Raw genomic sequence first — 24,468 nt, forward strand, 5'->3', positions numbered from 1 at the left:
ATGCAAAACAAGAGATAATGTTTTAAGAAAATGATTAGTAAAAACCCTTGTGTAAGTTTTCTTTTTTAATTAAATTTATTGCAGTGACATTGGTTAATAAGACCATATAGGTTTCAAGTGTAATTTTATGATACATGATCTGTATATTGCATTGTGTGCCCACCACCCAAATTCAAATCATCTTCCTTCAGTCAGAAAAAGAACCATATGATTTCATTCATTCATATGTGGGATTAAAGTTTTCAATTTGTGAAAACCACTAAGTATCAGAAGGGTTTAAAAATGTTAAGAAGTATTTAGTCCCAGTTAATTGGCTTAGACATTGACCTAGGAACACAGTTGTTGTATCCATCCTGTCCCTTTCAGTTCCTAGTTCATTCTAGACATAAAATATTTGGGAACTATGTATTTCCCAGTATTTCTAATTTTTATATTAAATAAGCAACTATTAATGGGAAAATATTATTCCATAAATTCTGAGAAGGTATACAGAAGAAGATAAAATATTTTTTTCCTCAAATACTTTATAAAAGGAGAAAGTAATATGATCTTGGTCAAACAACAAAACTTCTGGATCTGTTTCCTCTTCATATGCATATTTCATAGTATTTTAAAAATAGGCCCTGGCCGGTTGGCTCAGTGGTAGAGTGTGAGCCTGGCGTGTGGAAGTCCTGGGTTCGATTCCCAGCCAGGGCACACAGGAGAGGCACCCATCTGCTTCTCCACCCCTCCCCTCTCCTTCCTCTCTGTCTCTCTCTTCCCCTCCCGCAGCTGAAGCTCCATTGGAGCAAAAGATGGCCTGGGTGCTGGGATGGCTCCTTGGCCTCTGCCCCAGGCGCTAGAGTGGCTCTGGTTGCGACAGAGAGACGCCCCGGATGGGCAAAGCATCGTCCCCTGGTGGGCGTGCCAGGTGGATCCAGGTCGGGTGCATGCGGGAGTCTGTCTGACTGCCTCGTTTCCAGCTTCAGAAAATTAAAAAAAAAAAAAAAAAAAAAAAAAGAAAAATAAATATGAAGACAAAACATGTGAAACTTGCCAGTTTAGTGTTTGGCCCATCATTATTAATTAATATAATATATTATAATAAAGAGTGAAGTAAGATAAGGACTAATATAAAATATAAATAATCTATGAGAAGGCAAAGTGGTGAATATAGATGGGGTAGGAAGTCAAGGTGAAACTGCACAGAGGAGATGGGAATTGAATAGGCTTGAAAGATGAGAGGGATTTTGATAGAAGAGCAGATTTAGGGGCACTTCTATGGGAAGAGGATCATAAGCACAGCTGTAAAGACATAAACAATACAGTCCACAAACAGAATTTTATTACTTTAGAGCTGCTTTCTTAGGTTGCCTTCTGTTTATTATACTTTATACATCAAAAATATTAATCTAGGAAAGGGTCCAAGCATTTCACCATATAGCCAAAAGAGTCCACGGTACAGGAAAGATTCAGAATTCCTAAATTCAAAGAATAAAAGTATCACAGAGACACCAGTATTCATGGAAGAAGATAGTAAGGAACAAGCTTCAAATAGTATTATGGGAACTAAGTCAAGGAGTATTTGAATATTATATTAAGGAGCTTGAAGTTCATTATTTAAACAATGGGATGCCACTGAGGTTTTTGAGAAAGCATAGGAAATTTTTAAAAAGGTAAGTGCTCTCAAGCATTAAGTCCATGTAGGCTGCTTCCAAAAAGGCAGGTGAAATATGATGAGACACTAAATTAAAATAGTGACAGTAGATACTAATAAGATGAGAATCCTAAAGTCATGTAGAAATTCTTTTTTTATTGATTGATTTTAAGAGGCAAACAGAGGAGGGAGGGAGAAAGAAGGAGAAAAAGAGTGTGTGTGTGAGAGAGAGAGAGAGAGAGAGAGAGAGAGGAAAAAAAGCATTCATTTATTGTTCCAATTAGTTTTGCATTTGTTGGTTGCTTCCAGTAAGAGCCCTGACCGAGGATTGTACCCACAACTTTGGTTTTTTGGGATAATGCTCTTACAAACTGAGCTAACCAGCCAGGGCCTTAGAAAAAAAAAAAAAAACTCAAAAACTTATAAGCTTATTAGATCTACATACAAACGAAGATAGAGGAATTAGTAAAAAGTAATTCATGTATTAATACTAGGAGAATGCTAATACAGTTCACAACAATAGCACATTAAGGAACAGATAATGGATTTGGGGAGGGATAAGACTATGGAAGGAGATGATAAATTTGGATTTGTACTCATTGAATCTGAGAAGTTCACAAGGACTGAGGTGCCTACCTGGCAATTAGAAAGATGAGACTAAAATGAGAAAGACAGGATGGAAAAGGTTTTTGTTGTTGTTTTTAATTTCAGATAATTTCTTACAAATTGCGATAATATAAATATGGCAAGTATATTTACTTCAAGTAATTTCCATGTTCTGAAGAGAGCTTAAAGGTATTTAAGATGTTAATAGTAGTGACACACTTCAAACTATGAATGAATTACTGGTACTTAGAATATATTTTTAAAGAGAGAAGGTGTATGTGGAATTTAGTGGTAAACTGAACTCATAAATATTTTTAATAATAACACAATATTTTAATGATGGTATTTAACTGTTACTATAGAGCAGCAATTTTCAACTGATGTGCTGTAAGAATTTTTAAAACATACAATAACTGACTATTTAGTCAGGGGCACTGACTTCTTTGTCAAATAAAAAAAAAAAACAGCCAACACAACATTCGTTTGGTGTAAATGCATCAAAATTATACCCATTTTTGGTCATATCAGCAAAAAATATATTTTATATAATATTTAGAAATTTAGTATTTAGTTTATATGTGCCATGAAAAGATTGAAATTTACTGCTATAGAGCAATCTAGCAAATATGTATAAGAAAGTTTCTGTGGGAAAAATACCTTTGGGGTACCAAACACATCCTTGCTACTTGTACTTCTTTGGACCCTTGCACAATATTCTGACCACTGACTCAGAGATCCAGTCCAAACGGCCCAGGGAAGCATCCCAGGAGGGAGTGAGGAGGTGATGGATGACCCAGGATTCTGAGATTTGATGAACAAAGAGGTCCTAATAATGATGACAGAATTGGGTCCAATGACTATAGCAGAAAATATGATGGACTCTGCATAACCTACCATCTTCAGTGTTATTACTTCTAGATTTATGAAAACTGACTCAAATTGTACATAATTTATTGTTACTGTACATAGCAAATGAGAGTGATGAGACCTCTTTTGCCACCAGCATAATTAATTGCTTTTCGGTGTCCTCACAGAATAATCCACTTTATTTTCAAGAGTGGCAACCCTTTTCCTTTCAAACTGGATATTCCTTATAAATGCTATGCTCTCCTTCTTCTTAAGAAACAGCAGCTCTAAATCTTTTTATTCAAAATGTTAAATGAGTGATAGGCTTCAGGAACTAGTATAACATTACTGGTAATTATTACATACTCTCCCCGTAGAGAAACCTGCTTTGAAGAATAGAAAATGTTTTGTGGATTTCAGTCACCTATCTTCTGCCTTTGAATCTTGAAAAGAAAATGGGCTGGAAGCTAAGTATAAATTTATTAGGCCTCCTGATTATTAATGTTTTTGCAAAACCTGCCTCTAGCTCTGTAGAAATCATTGTGGGAGAAACAATTTCCTGACAGGCCACACATTTCAAGTGGTATAAGACAGGGAAATATTTTTCACTTCCTTCTCTTTGTTTGTACCCAAATGTTCTGTTGGCTCTTAGATGAAGTTTTGTATTCATTCAACCAACAAACATTTATTGATCACCTTCTATGTTCCTGGCACCAAGAAAACACAAAGCCCATAGAAGCAATCAAGGTAGGTATGGACCTATCCATATACAGTTCTGGTATAAAATGGTTCTCCTTCCCTAAAGAGCTCTTTAGTGAACACCTACTATGTGCTAGGCACTTTGGAAGTGCTGGATATAGAGAAAAGATACAAAGAGACGGGTATCATGGAACCTCTATTTTAGTGGAGGGAGACAAATAATGTATTAGTATAAAAAATTGGATAAATATCAATACATGAGTAAAAACTATACCATGTTAAGAAGTAATACGTACCATTGTAAACAATGAAGTGCAATAATGGGAATGGGATGCTGATAGGAGTTACTATGTTAAATATTGTGTTCTTTCTAAGCTGGTGATGTTCAAACAAAGCTTTGAAGGCAGTAAGTGAGCATGGGGTTGTTTGGAGAAATCGTGTCATGGGGAGGAAAATGGATAGTGCAAAGGCTTGAGGCAGGAGTATGCCTGGCTTGTTCTAGAAATAACAAGAACTCCAGTGAGTCTGGAGTTAAGTCAGAATGAGGTTGGTGAGCAAATGGGGGTCAAGGTATGTAGGGCCTTAGAAACCACTGCTTAGGTCTTTGTAAGAACTGTTATCACGGGAAAAAGAAGAAAAACAAACTCTATAGTTCATTATCATGAACTAGAAGGGGCCTCTATAGATTTTGGTGCTTGGTATCTGACTCGTACCAGTAAAATAGATCAAAATGTATTAGATCAAAAAGGGCAGACTAGAGGGGCAGCAAGATGGTGATGGAGTAGGTGGACATACCAACTTCCACCTCCCAGAACCAAAGTAGATTACAATTTAATTTTAAGAACACTTATCTGGAAAAACCATCTTTGGACTAAACTAAGAGGACTATTTAACCAAGGAACACTGAAAAAGGCACACTGAGACTGGTAGAAAAAGCAGAAATGCAGAGAGGTCTTCCCAGCTCCTGGGAGCAAATGGCAGCCCAGAGGGACTCGCAGGGTGGGAAGTGAGTTTAGCGGAGAGGGGAGGGGCCTGGGCCCAGGAACAAAGCCCCAGCCTGCAGTCCCAGAGCCTAGAAGAGGTGTACAGATAGTATTTAGCTGCGAAACAAGCCAGGATACTGTTTACAAGAAAGAGACAGATTTCACAGACCCAGGATTCATTTTAAAGAGACTGTGCAGAAAACCTCTTTTACTACCACACACCCGGGGCTCTGTGGTATGGAGAGAGCTGAGAGGACCAGAGTAGCAGGAAGAGATTATAATCTAGGAGGCACAGGGAGAAATACTTTGAGGGACAGCCACCCTAACCCCTGAGCTGAGTCACTCCCCAAATCTAAAGTGAATATTTTCCTGGACCAGCAATACCAGCAAAGGGAAGCAGGTCACCAGCCAAACAGTAGCTCTCCCGCTGTAGTCAGAGCAAAAAATCACTTAGAAGCAGGGAGCCATCAGGCATACAGTATTGAGTGCTAAGGTCTGAGCTGCATCATCCTATCCACACTGCTGAGTGCTTGCCAGAGGGTAGGTGGCGGCAGGATGTAGGAGTGCTGTCCTGTTGGTGGGGGTGGAAGCTGGGGGCTGGACGCAGCTGTAGTCTGGGTGTGAGAGCAGTCCGGCCCATGGGGGTAGAAGCTGGGGTTGGTTATGACTGAGGCCCAGCATGAGCTCAGTTCCACTTGGCAGGGGTGGAGGCCAAGGGTGGCCAGAGCAGCGGAAGGGGTACACAAAAGAAGTCCAGCCCACAGAACACTCCACCTGTAGTCCCACCTGCAGGGGCAAGGCGAAGGCCATGGAACTGGCTGAGAACATGAAGCTAGGTGCAGGAGCACAGTCCCACCCATGGAGGTGGGGCAAAGGCCTGGTGCTGGCCAAGGCTTGCAGCCTGGACACAGGAGCGCAGTCCCACCCGTGGGGTGGGGTGGAGGCAGGGGGCCGGCCAGGGCTTGCAGCCCAAACACGTGAATGCAGTCCCATGGTGGGGGTGGGGCAAAGGCCAGGGACCAGCCAGGGCTTGCAGCCTAGGCACGTAAACACAGTCCCACCCGTGAAGGCAAAGCAGAAGTCGCAGTGACTGTAGCAGTGGGTCAGTGCCAGCAGCACCCATGCCCAAACATCCAAGGCAGTGGTAGAGGGGATGATGGGCCAGTTGACAGACCACACCTAGGGAACACAGAGGCCACACCCATCAGACTCCTGTGGCCACATTCTTCTTTATACACAGACAAAATGGGAGGCAGAGAAATGCAACCCAAATGATTCAACAAGAGATATCCCCAGAAAAATATTTGAATGAAATGGAAATAACAAAATTACCAGATGCAGAGTTTAAAATAATGATTGTTGGGATGCTCAAAGATCTTAAAGCAAAAATGAATGGACATAATGAGCACCTAAATAAAGAGATAGCAAGTATAAAAAAGGACATTGAAATAATAAAAAAGAATCAGTCAGAAATAACAATTCAATATTAGAAATAAAGACCACACTGGAAGGACTTAAAAGCAGAATGGATGAAGCTGAGGATCAAATCAGCGAGTTAGAGGACAAGATAAACAAAAGCACAGAAGCAGAGAAGCAAAAAGAAAAGAAGCTCAAAAAGTCTGAGGAAACTCTAAGAGAGCTCTGTGACAACAAGAAGAGAAATAACATCTGCATCATAGGGTTCCTAAAGGAGAAAAGAAAGAACAAGGGATAGAGAATCTGATTGAAGAAATCATAGCTGAAAACTTCCCTAAACTGATGAAAGAAAAAGTCACACAAGTTCAAGAAGCATAGAGAGTTCCACTAAGGATGAACCCATAAAGGCCAAAACCAAGGCACATCATAATTAAAATACAAAAATTAAGAGATAAAAAGAATACAATAAGCTGTAAGAGAAAAGCGGTCTATTATCTACAGAGGAGCCGCCTTAAGGATGACATTTGACTTCTCAACAGAAACATTAGAGGCCAGAAGGAAATGGCAAGAAATATTCAAAGTAATGCAAAACAAGAGCCTACAACCAAGACTTCTCTATCCAGCAAGGCTATCATTTAAAATCGAAGGAGAAATAAAAGGCTTCCCAGACAAAAAAACAACAAGAAAAAACACAAGGAATTCATTACAACCAAACCAATGCTACAAGAAATGTTAAGGGGCCTGCTATAAACAGAAAAAAGGAGAGAAAAAAAATCTAGTAAAAGAGAAATGCAGATTTAAAGAATAAAATGGCAATAAACAACTACATATCAATAATAACCTTAAATATAGTGGATTAAATGCTCCAATCAAAAGACATAAAGTAGCTGCATGTATAAACACAAACAAACAGGACCCATACATATGCTGTCTATAAAAAACACCCTCAAAACAAAAGATACACATAGAATAAAAGTAAAGAGATAGAAAAAATATTTTATGCAAATGGAAATGAAAAAAAAGCTGGGGTAGCAATACTTATATCTGATAAAATAGACTTTAAAACAAAGGCTATAGTAAGGGATAAGGAAAGTCACTACATAATGATAAAGGGAGCCATCTAACAGGAAGATATAACCATTATAAATATCTATGCACCTAATATAGGAGCACCTAAATATATAAAGCAGATTTTGATGGGCATAAAGGGCGAGATTAATAACAGTACTCTAATAGTAGGGAATTTTAATACCCCACTAACATCACTGGATAGATCCTCAAGAAAGAAAATTAACAAAGAAACAGCAGACCTAAAGAACACACTAGATCAACCAGATTTAATAGATATCTTCAGAAACTCACCCTAAAGCAGCAGAATATACATTCTTTTCAAGTGCTCATGGTACATTCTCTAGGATAAACCACATGCTAGGACACAAAATGAGTCTCAAAAAATTTAAAAAGATTGAAATAATATCAAGCATCTTCTCGGATCACAATGGCATGAAACTAAAAATCAATTACAATAGAAAAACTGAAAACACTCAAACATTTGGAAACTAAATAGCTTGTTATTAAATAACAAATGGGTTAACAAAGAGATCAAGGAAGAAATCAAAAATTTCCTTGAAACAAATAAAAATGAACATACAACAACTCAAAATAAATGGGACACACCAAAAGTACTGTGAAGGAAATTCACAGTACTACAGGCATATCTTAAGAAGCTAGAGAAAAACTCAAATAAACAACTTAACCCTGCATCTAAAAGAACTAGAAAAAGAACAGCAAGTAAAGCCCAGATGTAGTAGAAGAAAGGAAATAATATAGATCAGAGTGGTAATAAATGACATAGAGGCTAAAGAAAAATACAGAGAATCAATGAAACCAAGAGCTGGTTCTTTGAAAAGGTAAATAAGATAGATAAACCTTTAACCAGACTCTCCAAGAAAAAAAAGAGAGAGGACTCAAATAAATAAAATTAGAAATGAGAGAGGAGAAGTAACAACTTACAGAGCAGAAATACAAAGGATTGTAAGAAAACACTATGAAGAACTGCATGCCATAAAATTAGACAACTTAGGTAAAATGGAGAAATTCCTAGAAACATATAATCTTTCAAAAATCAATATAGAAGAATTAGAAAACCTAAACAGACCAATTTCATCAAATGAGATTGAAACAGTTATCAAAAAACTCCCAACAAACTAAAGTCCTGGGCCAGATGGCTTCACAGGCAAATTTTACCAAATATTCAAAGAAGAACTAACTCCTATCCTTCTCAAGCTATTTCAAAAAACTCAAGAGGAGGGAAGACTTCCAAACTCCTTTTATGAGGCAAGCATAATACTGACTCCAAAACCAGGCAAAGACAACATAAAGAAAGAAAACTATAGACCAATATCCCTGATGAACTTAGATGCTAAAATTCTCAATAAAATAGTAGCAAACTGGATCCAAAAATACATGAAAAAAATCATACATCATGATCAGATGAGATTTATTCTAGGGAGACAACACTGGTACAATATCCGCAAATCAATCAATGTGATTCAATACATAAACAATAGAAAGGATAAAAACCACACGATAATTTCAATAGATGTAGAAAAAGCATTTGATAAAATCCAGCACCCATTTATGATCAAAACTCTCAACAAAGTGGGGATACAGAGATCATACCTCAACATGAAAAAGGCCATCTAAGGCAAACCCAAAGCAAACATTATAATCAATGGGCAAAAAAAAAAAATCCCTTAAGATCAGGAACAAGGCAGGGGTGCTCCCTTTCACCACTCTTATTCAACATAGTTCTGGAAGTCCTAGCCACAGCAATCAGACAAGAAGAAGAGATAAAAGGCATCCCAATTGGAAAAGAAGAAGTAAAACTAGCATTATTTGCTAATGCTATGATACTGTACATAGAAAAACCCTAGTCTCAGTCAAAAAACTACTGGACCTGATAAATGAATTCAACAAGGTGGCCAGATATAAAATCAATATTCAGAAGTCAGTGGCATTTTTAAACACCAACAATGAACTGTCTGAAAGAGAAATTAAGAAAACAATCCCGTTCACTATTACAACAACAACAACAAAAATAAAGTAATTAGGAGTAAAGACTTGTACTTGGAAAATTATAAAACAATAATAAAGAAAATCAAGGAAGATACAAACAAGTGGAAGCATATACCATGTTCATGGATAGGAAGAATAAACATCATTAAAATGTCTATATTACCCAAAGCAATCTATAAATTCAATGCAGTGCATATTAAAATACCAATGACATACTTCAAAGATATAAAACAAATATTCCAAAAATTTATATGGAACCAAAAAAGAACATGAATAGCCTCAGCAATTCTGAAAAAGAAGATTAAAGTGTGGGGGGGTTTCACACTTTCTGATATCAAGATATACTGCAAGGCCATTGTACTCCAAATAGCTTGGTACTGGCATAAGAACAGGCATACAGATCAATGAAACAGAACAGAGAACCAAGAAATAAACCCACACCTTTATGGACAATTGATATTTGACAAAGGAGGTTAGAGTATACAATGAAGTAAAGACAGTTTCTTTAACAAACGGTGTTGGGAAAATTGGACAGGTACTTGCAAAAAAATGAAACTGGATCACTAACTTACACCATTCACAAAAGTAAACTCAAAATAGATCAAAGACTTAAATGTAAGTCATGAAATCATAAACATCTTGGAAGAAAATATAAGCAGTAAATTCTCCTATATCACTTGTAGCAATATTTTTGCTGATTTATCTCCACAGGCAAGTGAAATAAAGGACAGGATGAACAAATGGGACTATATGAAACTAAAAAGCTTTTGCACAGCAAAAGACACCACTAACAAAATAAAAAGACAACGCACATAATGGGAGAATATATTTGCCAACACATCTGATAAGAGGTTAATAACCAAAATTTATAAAGAACCTGTAAAACTCAACATCAGGAAGATAAACAATTCAATCAAAAAATGGGCAAAAGAAATGAATAGACACTTCTCCAAAGAGGACATACAGATGGCCAATAGGCATATGAAAAAATGTTCAACATCACTAATCATTAGAGAAATGCAAATTAAAACCACAAGGAGATACCACCTCCCACCTGTCAGAATGGTGCTCATTAACAAAAACAACACAGAATAAGTGCTGGAGATGGTGCGGAGTAAAGGGAACCCTCCTGCACTGCTGGTGGGAATGCAGACTGGTGCAGCCACTGTGGAAAACAGTATGGAGATTCTCCCTTTGATCCAGCTATCCCACTTTTAGGAATATATCCTATGAATACCAAATCACTGATTCAAAAGAAGAAATGCACCCCCATGTTTATGGCAGCATTGTTTACAATAGCCAAGATCTGGAAACAGCCCAAATATCCATCAGTAGACGAGTAGATTAAAAAACTATGGTACATGCACACAATGGAATACTACGTGGCCTTGAGGAAGAGGGAAATCTTACCTTTTGTGACAACATGGATGGACCTGGAAACTATCATGCTAAGTGAAATAAGCCAGGCAGAGAAAGAAAAATATCATATGATCTCACTCATTTGAGCAATCCAATGAACAATGTGAACTGAGAAACGGATAGAGGCAGAGGTGGGATCAAAGGGACCAGAGGGAAAGCTATCAGAGGGAAAGTAGAAGAGAAGATGGAATCAGACAAGAGAAAGAGATTAATAAAATTATATATACATAACACAGCATTATAAAGAACAGGACAGCAAATCCTGGACAGAAGGGGGGAAGGCATTGGGGGGAAGGGGCATGAGGGGGCTGAGGGGAATAAGGGGGTGGGGGGAGATATATTGGGTGGGACACTTGAATCTATGTAAACACAAATTAAAATCATAAATTTAAAAAAAAGGACAGATTATCTCTAGAATCTATTTTATTTATGTACCTCAATAGAGTGTACCAACTCAATGGCTGTCAGGACTACATTTTTAAACCTAATTCATTTTAACAGGCAGACAGGTGTGCATGATTATTGTCCAGTCATCACAAACATCTTACTGAGAATTTTTTGTGGCTAAGAAAATTGACAAGATTTTTCTGTGATTATCTTAATAGTAGCTTGTAGTTGGGAATATTTCCAGGGAAATATGTCCATGTCTTCTCAGCTCCACAGTCTAGATCTTTGGGGACTCAACTAAGGAGAGATCCAAAACTATTTCCCAAGGAGAACCTTGGCTAGTTTTGCAAATATGTCTGTACAACAACTCAGAAAGAAGTATAATGCCTTACTTCAACTTCTAGTTTTTCACAGTAAAATGACAATCCTGTAATCATTCTTTTTTTTAAATCATTCTTTTAATACTAGCTATCAAAGCCCTCATCAGGGAGTGTCTGCTATCCCAAGCAGATCCGAGAGAAAAATGACATTCAAAAATAACTCTTGGCACATAGTAACTACTTACACTATTAAATATTTTAAGGTCTATACAGTATTCAATCATTATGAAAAGGCAAAGTATTTAGCCTCTTGCTGAGCTGTACTTTAATAAATGCCAGTTCTTGAACTTTTCCCAGTTTCTTTCTTTCTTACTTTTTAAGAAACAATCATTCTACACATTTGCATTTTTAGTAAACTTGATAGAATTGCCTGCAATGTTGCAATGGTGTTTCCATTGTTGAATCCCTTGTGAAAATTTTCTCTTAGAATGTATTATTCAATTTGTATACTTGAAAGATGAGACTATGATGGAAAAAGAACTATTAAATCTGAACTAAAAAATAAAAGCAAACATATATAACTGAACTGATATATGAATATATTATGTGCATATAATATATGATATATATTTCATCTGTATAAAGCAATGAATATGACTATTTGATTAACTCAGGTAATTTGAGAAATATTTAGAATACTTATGTTCAAATCTATGATAAAACAGCATCAAATTGTTTTAGTATTGTCTAAATATTATAGTGTACCTATAAGTATATAAAAAATTCAAGTTTCTTTTAGGTAATTTTTCCTTGGAATTTACCAAAATTCCAAAATACATAATAAAACACATCCAGTATTATCTCTTTTATCACAGTGTGATAATTATTAGACTCATATAAGGAGAATACAAAATTACAGTTATGAAGGTCAACAATTAAAATAATAGAAGTTAATGGCAGGGAAGGTAGGGGAGTTGAAATATGTCACTTTAAAAGCTTAGTAACTTATAAGCATCCTTGGGAGACTTTGCTTGTCTCCCCATAAACTGTCACGTTCTGATTTAGGATTGTTTGTGAAATGAATCTAGTCAGTAATGAGCCAAGATATCACTATACCCTTTCTCTTATAAATCACAGCAATTTACTCAGTAGGAATGATCTATCCCCCCATAATCCAATCACTTCCTCTCATAAGCACTTTCCCTCTGGTTTTCACAATAATGCATTTTCTGTAACTAACAAGCATCATTTCCTGATTATCATGCTTCTATCCTTGCACAGGAATGTGGGTCTTCTGTGGGTCAGGGTCATCTTTCCCATCCATCTGTGTCCCCATGCTAAGTGTGTTAGCTGAAAGGTGAGTCTGGATAGACCATCATTTTGCCTAGTCTATACAAAAGTTTGAATGCCTCCAAGTCTGCGCCACATTGATTAAGAACCTTCAAATTTTGGTGTGTCTAATACAACACTTTCAGAATAAGCACATTCTAAGATGTATTAGTAACTTTTGACTTCTGCATATCCTTGTGCATTTCATTTAATGATGAAAGACATTGTAGAAAATACTCTGTGGTTTTTAGTGCACCATGCTAAAGTGACATTCCTACAAGAATAAACATAAATAAATAATTTTACAGCAACTCAAAGGATGGAAAATCTTGTGCTCTGCACACAAATGATTTAAATTGTCTGTACAGCTATTTGAATTTAAGGTCAGTTTAAAGTTTATTTAAAGGGCCTACCCTTCAGGGTATTTTAGTTTCAGAATTTGGTACACTGTACCATCAGATTCCTAGCTATTGTCATCACTAAATAAAAGACTGTTCTTCCTCAACTATACAAATATTAGTGACTTCTAAAATTGTAAATTGGCTTTGAGTCAGCATGCTTGTAAGAATTTGCTTTGAGTTTTAAATTTTCTCAGGCCTAAAAATGTGGCTGGGTAGTTTGGGTATATTTCTTGTGTCCTATATAATACAAGGCATCAAGGGCCTTGAAGAAATTGAGCCATTAGCTTAACCATATTTATACAGGCCAAGAGCATCTCAGGAAAAATCCCACCAGTTATAATACTACAGTAATTGGATGTCCTACTCTAGTGTTAGATGTTTCCCTAGAGCCCAGTGATTTCTTTGCCCAGGATGGGAGACTACTGCTGTCGTATTAAATCTCCTACTGTTTTTACAAGACTTTCATTTTATTTTGTAGTTCCATTTCCCAACAGCAAGATGATATCACAAAGGGCAAATACTATAGCCTAAGAATCTGTCTGATTAGTCTACTTGATAAGTACTAAGGATGATTCATGGCCATCCAAAGCATTAAACTTCACTATATGATGTTTTTATCTGGTGCCTAATTAGTAGTTTTCTGACTCATTTCAGACTGGCTTAAACTGAATTATCTATCTATCTATCTATCTATCTATCTATCTATCTATCTATCTATCTATCTATCATCTATCATCATCTATCATCTTCCTGCCACTTTCATTACTAGCTATGCAGATAAGATTGAGCATTTTCTAATATTAATACCATTATTGTTAGAATCAAATAACATCATTTTTGAAATAGTATCATATTTATAAAACAACTTTCTACAACAGTGGTTATCAAAATATGATCTCTGAACCAGCAGCAACAATGTTACCTAGGAAGTTATTAGAAAACCAAATTCTGAGGCCACACCCAAGACATACAGAATCAGTAGCCCTGGGTAGGCTCCAGCACTCTGGTTTTGTTTTGTTTTTTATTTTTTTGTTTTTTATTTTTTATTTTTTTTCCCCACAGGAACAAAGAGAGAGTCAGAGAGAGGGACAGATAGGGACAGACAGACAGGAACGAAGAGAGATGAGAAGCATCAATCATCAGTTTTTCATTGCGATACCTTAGTTGTTCATTGATTGCTTTCTCATATGTGCCTTGACCGTGGGCCTTCAGCAGACCAAGTAACCCATTGCTCGAGCCAGCGACCTTGGGTCCAAGCTGGTGAACTTTTTGATCAAGCCAGATGAGCCCACACTCAAGCTGGCAACCTCAGGGTCTCGAACCTGGGTCCTCTGCATCCCAGTCCGATGCTCTATACACTGTGCCACCACCTGGTCAGGCGCACTCTATGTTTTAACAAACACTCTACCCCTCCTCTACCTCGATGATTCTATTGCCTGTGGTACAAGTTTAAGAACAACTACTCTACAACATCAACATACTATTTGAAAAAATAGTGGCACTGCTTTTCAGATTAGGTTTTAGTTGTAATTCATGATTACAACTCTTGGTAATAAAGTCAGAAGGGGGGATTAAATTTTTGCTCTGTGAAGTCAAGGAAAGTTGTGGTGGAAGGCTTGGGTGCTGGTGATAAACATGGAAACATGCATCTAGCCAACAAACACTCTATGAACTGGTCTCCTCCTACCTTCCATTCATTTTCATTCTAGATAAACAACCAAAAGTTCTTCCTACCATCACCCCCTACAATTTAAAAAGTTCCTAGAGTAATAAAAGATCAGCATGTTTCATAAGAACATAAGAAAACATCATTAGTTCTACTTTGAAGCTCTGCATTGGAACAATGTAGAATAATTTAGATAAGGCTATCGGCATAAAAGTGTTAGAACCAGGATAACTGTTGCTATTTTGTCTGGCCATTCACTGTATGCAGGGAAATTAAGGGTACAATAAAAAAGGGAAAAGAAACTAAAAGTGCAGTGTGGGGTTATATGAGTTAGGGGAAATCCTATCTAATTTGTTAGGGAAGGAAGATGGTTGAATTACTTATTAAGAGCTTGTATAATATCTCCAGCTCATTTGTATTCCCAATTGTCTAAATTAATAATATCACATAGTGATAATCCCTAACATTTCCTTTAACTGTTTAGTTTATAGCACTTCTGATGAAAAAGATATTCCATTTTTTAAGCAAATGAATTTCAATTTTTTTTTTATATTCTGGAAAACTTGCATGACAACCAGGCAAAAACTTTGATATGAAATAGAATTGAGTGCTTTCTGTTCACAGTGGCCAAGACATGGAAACAACCAAAAAGCCCTTCAATAGAAGACTGGATAAAGAAGATGTGGCACATATACACTATGGAATACTACTCAGCCATAAGAAATGATGACATCAGATCATTTACAGCAAAATGGTGGGATCTTGATAACATTATACGGAGTGAAATAAGTAAATCAGAAAAAAACAAGAACTACATGATTCCATACATTGGTGGAACATAAAAACGAGACTAAGAGACATGGACAAGAGTGTGGTGGTTACCAGGGGTGGGGGGAGGGAGGACATGGGAGGGAGGGAGGGAGAGAGTTAGGGGGAGGGGGAGGGGCACAGAGAACTAGATAGAGGGAGGCGGAGGACAATCTGACTTTGGGCGAGGGGTATGCAACATAATTTAATGACAAAATAACCTAGACATGTTTTCTTTGAATATATGTACCCTGATTTATTAATGTCATCCCATTATCATTAATAAAAATTTATTAAAAAAAAAAAAGAATTGAGTGCTTTATTAAATAGTTTAATTTTATATGCTTAGTATTATTTCCTTTACACTATGATTCCACCTGAATATCTCCTTTTTGTAATCCTACTAAGCACCCCTCCACTTACTAGTACTTTCATACCAAATGAAGCTTTGCCCAAGTCCTAGTCTAGATCTAGGATCACAGGCTCTACCCTAGAAAGGAATGAGGTTCATGAATGAATCAAAGTGTGTAAAGTTTTTAGAAGAGCACGAGCATATAGCAAACACTTGATAAGCTTAACTATTGTTATTATTCTTAACAATCCATGCAAGGGCTCTCAAATCAATTACTGGGCCCAATCAGAAAATACCCTAAACTACCAGGCATAATAATCCTGTGTTTTTTTCAGAATTGGGAGTTTTCCATAGTTAAAACAAAGTTCTCCCCACTTCCTTCGTAAATGTAGAAGAGAATGGAGCTGAATTTTTTTTGATCCAGAGCATAGTACTTAACAGACCTCAACTGAGGTCAATGACCAAAATCACAGAGAATGAAGCTTACTGCACACTTCTCTCTAAACCAAGAGAAAGAAGATTCTCAGAATAGTCAAAATATATTTAACTCAACATGAGATTTGACATTTAAAATGAGAAAGTGAGAGAATTCATTTGAATTTTAAAATGATAAAATACAGCTAGGTATCACTGGAGGAAAGACTCTTCCTTAGGATAATCAAGTTTTTTATAATATTGATATTAAAATATAATATAGTGATGATTCTCATAATTTCCTTTGAATTTTAGTGATTCTACTGAAAAGAATTTTATATGCTTACATAATAGGGTTTCAAAATATTTTTAATTTAAATTCTGAACTTATTGAATGATCTGATAATAGCTCTTTTGAGTTAAATATATAGTTGAAGGCTTTATTAAATACTTTAATTTTATATGCTTAGTATTATGTCCTATAAATTATGATTTTACCCAAATATGTTCTCTTTGTAATCATACTTAGCAGTTCAAATTTAGACATTGTTCTCCTTTGTTTTCTTCATGAAATATTGATCTATTATGATCTAGCTTGCTATACAAATTCATGAACAGTTTATTATCTCAGTTAATCATTTAGGTACAGTTAATACTTCAACCTATTTAAAATAGGCATTTATTATTTTTATTTATTGCTTAAAATACTTCTCTATTTACAAAATGCATATTTTTCCTATATTCATTAATTCATACTGCTTAAGTTCATGAAAAGGGAAAATAAAAAATACTAACAATATAAAATAAACTCATCTTATTAAATAAAAGAAGTTGAACATGTATAACATGGCACATTTTAATTTTGGCAATAACCATGCAAGTATTTGAAAGGTAAGTTGGAGAAAAAAAATGATGAAAATGAGTATAAACTATTTTCAAATATGGAGAATTTTGACATTGAAATTTTTTCACATTAAAGTCAAATACCTTCTTGAAGTCTAAATGCCAAACTCATTCAGTCTGAGTAGGCACGAAGGGTAGAAACATATACAAGACATAATCACCCCCTCAGAGTGATCTCTTGTGGGACTCAGAGACATAAGAAGCTCTGAGTTCCACAAGAGAGAAAGAAAGAAACAATTATGACACTACATAATTAGTAGAAACTGATGGGAGAGTGGAGAGGAAAGATGAATTTTAGAAAGCTACTCTCTAAAAGAAAGAACTATAAAAAAATGAAGCACAAAGAAAAAAACCAAGGCATGTACAGGGGATATAAACAAAATCATAGGACCCTCTATAACATGTAAAAAGTGTGCAATTTTTTTTGGCCCTGGCTGGGTAGCTCAGTTGGTTAAAGCAGTGGTCCCCAACCCTCGGGCCATGGACTGGTACCGGTCCATGGGCCATTTGGTACCAGTTCACAGAGAAAGAATAAATAACTTACATTATTTCTGTTTTATTTATATTTAAGTCTGAAAGATGTTTTATTTTTAAAAAACGACCAGATTCCCTCTGTTACATCCGTCTAAGACTCACTCCTTTTTTTTTTTTTTAAGACTCACTCTTGACGCTTGTCTCAGTCACTTGATGCATTTATCCATCCCACCCTAAAGGCCGGTCCGTGAAAATATTTTCTGACATTAACTTGTCCATGGCCCAAAAAAGGTTGGGGACCACTGGGTTAGGGCATTGTCTTAATATGCTAAGGTTGTGGGTTCGACCCCTGGTCATACAAGAAGCAACCACTGAATGTATAAATAAGTGGAAAACTAATAGTCTCTCTCTCTCAAATCAATAACATTAAAATAATAATAATTTTTAAAGTATGATTTTTACATACACAACAGGAAAACAAAACTATCAAAGACTTTAAGCAGAGGAATAACATAGTCATATAGGTGTATTTAAAAATGAGTTCTGGTGTGGGGGGTAGAAAAAAATGAGAACAGAAAGACCATTTAGATATCTTAGATAAATTTTAAGGGTCTGGATTTACAGAGGCTTAACAAAAATAAATAAATTTGAGAAATATTTAGAAAGTAAATTCAATTAGACTCAGATATGGACTTGGAGGTGAGGATGGCTACAAAGAATTTAAAATTATTCCTAGATTGCTCATTTCAACTGTCAGATGAATAATTTATAATACACTGAGACAGGCAACACACAGGAAAAGCTCTGTAGTGGGGAAAAAAAAGGTCATGGTAATATGGGGTCTGAGATGTCTGTGGAAACCTAAGTAGTCATCATACTACAAACTAGTAACTTCAACCCAGGGGTCTAGAAGAGAGATGTGTTATCTTCAATTGCACATTTGGAAGTTTCAGACAATTAACTTAGAAGACTTTCAACATCTAACTAATATCATCATGTCTAGAATAAATTATATTCATTTTCTCCACTGGCAGCAAGATGGAATCTATTCTAAAAATGCATCAAACCAAATGGGCTTCTTTACGTCTTGGAATGTATTCTTCTAGTATTTATGTATGGCTTCTTATCATTCTATAATAGCTTCTTTATTGAAGGATAATATCTACCTCTGTTATGATAGCATTCATTTCATTATAAGTGCATTACACCATAAAGTAATTGAATAACTCATTAACAATTGCTTATTTAAAAAAAAATGTTACAGCACACTTTGCCCTCTATTTGGTTTGCCCTCTTTTTAGATTATAAAGTTGCATTCCTTAGAAGCTTCTTTGATGAGGCATGTTTTGTTGAATTTTTTTTTTAACCTAACAGATGTTTGGGTAGTTAAAATTCCTCATGAGGATGGTATCCTGTGGTTTTTACAAACTAAGTGCTACCCCAGGACTTTTCCTTTCTTGCTGTCTTCCAGGCCTGGTGGTCCATAGGAGATCTACATTATAAGAGTCCCATTTCATCCATACTAATTTCACACCCACACTCCTTTAAAGTCATAGATTTCCTCAGCATTACAAGTACCTAGTGTGCCCCACAGAGCTATTTAGCAGCTTTCTACTCTATATTCTTTCCCCTCCACACACCCAACTCAAATTACTTTTGAGTATAGGAAGAATCAGAAAAACAAGAGATTAGTAAAATGATCTATAAGATTTTAATGTTTCAAGTTAAATATTTCTGTCATTTGTAATTTTTGTGCTTGTTTGTATCTAGATACACTCAACATGAAGTAGAGAGTTATGGCTATTATGCAGATGAGTTAAGGAGAATAGCAATTTGGCTTCAATGATCTAGATCAGATTATGTGGGAGAAAAGAAATGTTACCTTGTGTTGGCTGAATATTGTTTTCCTCATTCACTTTAGTGTACAGTGGTAGATTCAGGTTCAGAAAGGAACCCAATTTAATTCTCAACTGCATTCTAACTCTGCTTCTTGGACCTTTAATTTGAATTTTTTTTGTTTCTTTTCTTTCTTTCCTCTTATTTTTATTTATTTATTTGTTTGTTTGTTTGGTTGGTTGGTTGGTGAAAGACAGACAGGAAGGGGAGAGATGAGAAGCATCAACTCATATTTGTTCATTTATTGCTTTCTCATATGTGCCTTGAATGGGGATTTGCGGCTCCAGCCAAGCCAGTGACCTCTTACTCAAGCCAGGAACCTTGCGCTCAAGCCAGTGACCTGGGTCATATCTATGATTCCACACTGAAGCCTGTGACCCCATGCTCAAGCTGGATGAACCTATGCCCAGGTCGGTGAGTTGGGGTTTCAACCCTGGGTCCTCTGCATCCCAGGCTGATGCTCAATCCACTGCACCACCACCTGGTCAGGCTGGAATTTCTTCTTTACTAGCTCAGAGAGAATTCTATAAGACATTTTAGAATATTTTAAAATAATACTTATTATTTATTATACAAACTGGATAGTCTTTTATTTGAATTATTCAAATTGAGTAATTTGATTTCAAACTAGCTGTCAATGCTAACTCCTTACCAAAAAGCTCCAGGTTTTCATAAGAAGTTCTATTTGACTGAGCTTGGACATAACTAGGTGCCATTAGAATAAAATACACATATCTGAAATAGTAATATTATATTAATTTATATTGCTGTTTTGGCCTTTCTATTACTCAGATAAATTGTTCACTTTCATAAGTTTATCTTCTCATAAATTATGAAGCAACAATTTTTTTGAATCAGTGATAGATAATAAAAATTTACTAATTTTTTTATCCAGATTATTTATGTTTGCAAAATATCCATGTTTGTTCTAAAGAATCAACATCTAAGCATTATTTAGTTTTAATTTTAAAAAATTACTAATTTCAAGATTTTTGTTTCTTGACTTTTGATTTTATTCTTATATCATATGTTAGTACAAATACCTATTATCTCTCAATAATATATGTAGTATTTTTTTCTTTTATATCGAATGTAATCTCAGATGATCTCTTTTTGGCCTAATATAATAAATAAAATTTTTTACTATAAAATTATAAAATTAATATATTATCATTAAAAAGTTTCCTTAATTCCTGAAATAAAAGGAAAAGCAACCAACTTATTCTCTTGACTTATACAATTAAAATAATTTACTATTTCCACCCACCTACATATAAATACTCAGATGAAAAGCTAGTAATTTAAAAAATGTTAAAAAAATTATATATATTATTACACATTCTGAAATACCTGTTGGGGCAAAAGTAGGTTTGTAGCTATTCATATGAAAAACAATAAAATAATAAATAGTAATACTAGAATAAACTGTTTTGCATACTCACACGTATAAATCTACTTTTGCCAAATCCTGCATATAAATCTTTTCACTGTTTTTTTTTTTAAGTGAGAAGCAGGGAGGCAGAGAAAGAGACTCCTACATACACCACGACCAGGACCCTCCCAGCAAGCCCCCTATGGGGCGATGCTCTGCCCATCTGGCGCTGTTGCTCCGTTGCTCGGCAACTAAGCTATAATATTTTAGCACCTGAGGCAAGGCTATGGAACCATCCTCAGAGTCAGAGGCCAACTTGCTCCAACCAAGCCATGGCTGTGGGAGGGGAAGAGAGAGATAGAAAGGGAGAAGAGAGAGGAGGAGGTGGTAGAGAAGCAGATGGTTGCCTCTCCTAGCTGATGGCTCAGCAGATTAAGCGTTGGCCTGGCATATGAATGTCTCAGGTTTGATTCTTGGTCATGGCACACAGAAGAAGTGACCATCTGCTTCTCTCCCTCTCCCTCTCCCTCTCCCTCTCCCTCTCCCTCTCCCCTTTTTCTTCCTCTTCCCCTCCTGCAACAGCCAGTAGCTCAATTGTTTGGAGTGATGGACCCAGGCACTGAAGATGGCTCAATTGGTCAGAGCATATCAGCCTCAGGTGTTAAAAAAAAGCTTGGTTGATTTGAGTATCAGCTCCAGATGGGGTTGCCAAATGAATGCCAGTAGGGGTGCATATGGGAGTCTGTCTCACTATCTCCCCTCCTCAAAAAGAAGGAAAAAAAATTAGCTGCCCATAGGCCAGACCTGGGCTATTGATATACTTGGTTTAAACAACTGAATGTTTATAAATTAAAAAAAATTGTCACAAACAAGAAGTGAGTAATATCACATTAAAAACAAATCTAACTTTCTGTTTCTTTGAAAACATCAGAATTCTTAAAAACCCAAGTTGTCTATAAGAGAGTAATAGGCCAGAGGCGAGTAGTGGTTTTCCCTTTAGACCAGGGGTCCCCAAACTTTTTACACAGGGGGCCAGTTCACTGTCCCTCAGACCATTGGAGGGCCGGACTATAAAAAAAACTATAAATAAATCCCTATGCACACTGCACATATCTTATTTTAAAGTAAAAAACCAAAACGGTAACAAATACAATATTTAAAATAAAGAACAAGTAAATTTAAATCAACAAACTGACCAGTATTTCAATGGGAACTATGGGCCTGCTTTTGGCTAATGAGATAGTCAATATGCTCCTCTCACTGACCACCAATGAAAGAGGTGCCCCTTCCGGAAGTGCAGCGGGGGCCGGATGAATGGCCTCAGGGGGCCGCATGTGGCCCGCGGGCCGGGCAGTAGTTTGGGGACCCCTGCTTTAGACGGTGCATCTCCGTGAATGTCACATGGCTTCCACCACTCCCAATTGCCTTACATCAACGACTTCTCTCATTATGGTACTTGTTTTACCCCTTTAAGTAACTGCTGGTTATCCCTGAGACTTTAAAATTTATTCACTCAGTCAATCCCATTTTTCTATCAAATCTGCACTTATGATTTTATTTATTCTTATTGGCTAAAGCCAATAAGTAAAGTCCCTAGCTTTAACTGATCTGGAATCAGTTAAGGACAGGCATGCCTTATAAAGAATCTGGTCATGGGAAAATAAAGGTGAAAGATTATTCTAGTCAAAAGGAACAGAGAATGCAAAGGTCCAAATCCTAGGAGTTTAGTGTGTTCAGGCAACAGAATAAAATTGTCCAATGAGGGGAGAGTAAGGGTAAGTGAGAAAGTGGTTATAGATGAGGTTAGAGTATTAGGTAAGAACCAGGTCATATAGGGCTTGTTAATCATGTTAACAAATTAAAATTGCATTCTAACAACAATTGGATGGCTTTAAAAAAGGAAGTAAAGTCGCTTGATTTAGGTTTAAAAAGATCAGCCTGCAAGCTCAGCAGGTTAGTAAGGTTAATATAATAACAGTAATGAAGGATAGGACTAGCCCTGGTAGTTGGCTCACCACTAGAGCAACGGCTCAGCATGTGGAAGTCCCGGGTTTGATTCCTGGTCAGGGCACACAGGAAAGCGCCCATTTGCTTCTCCACCCCTCCTTCCCCCTTTTCTCTCTTTCTCCCCCCCCCCCCTTCTGCAGCAGTGGCTCGAATGGTTCCTGTGGCCCCAGGTGCTGAGGATGGCTTCATGCCTTCACCTCAGGTGCTAAATTAGCTTAGTTGCCAAGCAACAGAGCAACAGACCTAGATGGACAGAGCATCGCCTGGTAGGGGCTTTCCAGGTGGATTCCAGTCAGAATGCACGCCTCCCCGCCCCTCACTTAATAATAAAACAAGGATAGGACTAATAATGTTAAGAAAAGGGCACAGTAGAAATATATTGTTGGCAGAGTTGGGGAAGAAAAGAACACTGCCTAGATTTTCTTTTCCTGCAACCAGATGTGCACTTTATTAAGTGGTGCACTTTACTAAGATAGGAAATGGTGGTGGATGAGAAGGTTGGTGTTTAAGACCATGCTAATTTGGGGAGATGTATTTGAGACACATGCCTAGCGATATCAGTTGAACAGGTACATATATTATTCTAAGTTCTGAGGAGCAGTCAGAGCTTGAAATAAATAGGTATTTAAGAATAATCACAATATACATAGAATTTAAAGCCATAGAACAGGGTAAGGACATGTAAGAAAAAATCCCCCAGGGGTTGTATGTTGATAAAAGAAAAGTGCCAAGTATAAATAACTTGGTGCTCTAAAACTTAAGAGTTTTAAAAAAAAGGATAAGCAAAGAAGGCTTAGAAAGAGCTTCCAGGAAGGCAGGAAATAAACCAGAAGGACAGACTTTATAGAAACCAAAAGTCAAAGTACTACAAAGAGCAGAAGTTGGACAATTGTGTCAAAGGCTGAGTTGTCTAGATTCTATCTCAAATGTTGAATTGCATTAACATTTATTGGATATATACTATACAAACTTGATGCCAGGTATTCCGGGAAATAGAAACAAGAGACACATTTAGTGGCCTAGAAGATAAAGCCTCTAGATCAAAGCTTATTTCACTCTCTATAAAGGACTACACCAGCATCCATTTATTACTCTAAACCTTGTGTGTGTGTGTGTGTGTGTGTGTGTGTGTATGTGTGTGTGTGTGTGTGTTACTCTACTGATAGATATAATAATTTGTGAAGAAAATGTGATTTGGGTTTAAAAGGAATCACCTAGTAAACGTACTCGTTAAGATAGGAGGAAGGTAACATAGGCCCCCACAATATGGAGGGTTTATGTAGGATGGTGTTGGAATGGGTGACCTGGCTACCTAAAATTTGCTCTGAAGGGTTTGGGACAGTAAAGGCATTGCAAAGACAGGGTAGCCACCTCTCAGAGCTCTCTGGCTTGTAGGACTTGTTTTACAACTTATTTCTCTTGCATGGAAGCCATCAAAATGATATACAGATATTATT

General features: G+C 36.6%; 1 protein-coding gene across 2 annotated transcripts in view; it reads right to left on the minus strand.

The window, feature by feature from the left end:
- PTPRQ (protein tyrosine phosphatase receptor type Q) overlaps positions 1–24,468 on the minus strand; it is a 270,501-nt gene that overhangs the window by 79,402 nt on the left and 166,631 nt on the right. The gene's annotated exons all lie outside the window — the stretch shown is intronic.

The sequence above is a fragment of the Saccopteryx leptura genome, chromosome 2 (assembly GCF_036850995.1).
Source record: "Saccopteryx leptura isolate mSacLep1 chromosome 2, mSacLep1_pri_phased_curated, whole genome shotgun sequence".
NCBI lineage: Eukaryota > Metazoa > Chordata > Mammalia > Chiroptera > Emballonuridae > Saccopteryx > Saccopteryx leptura.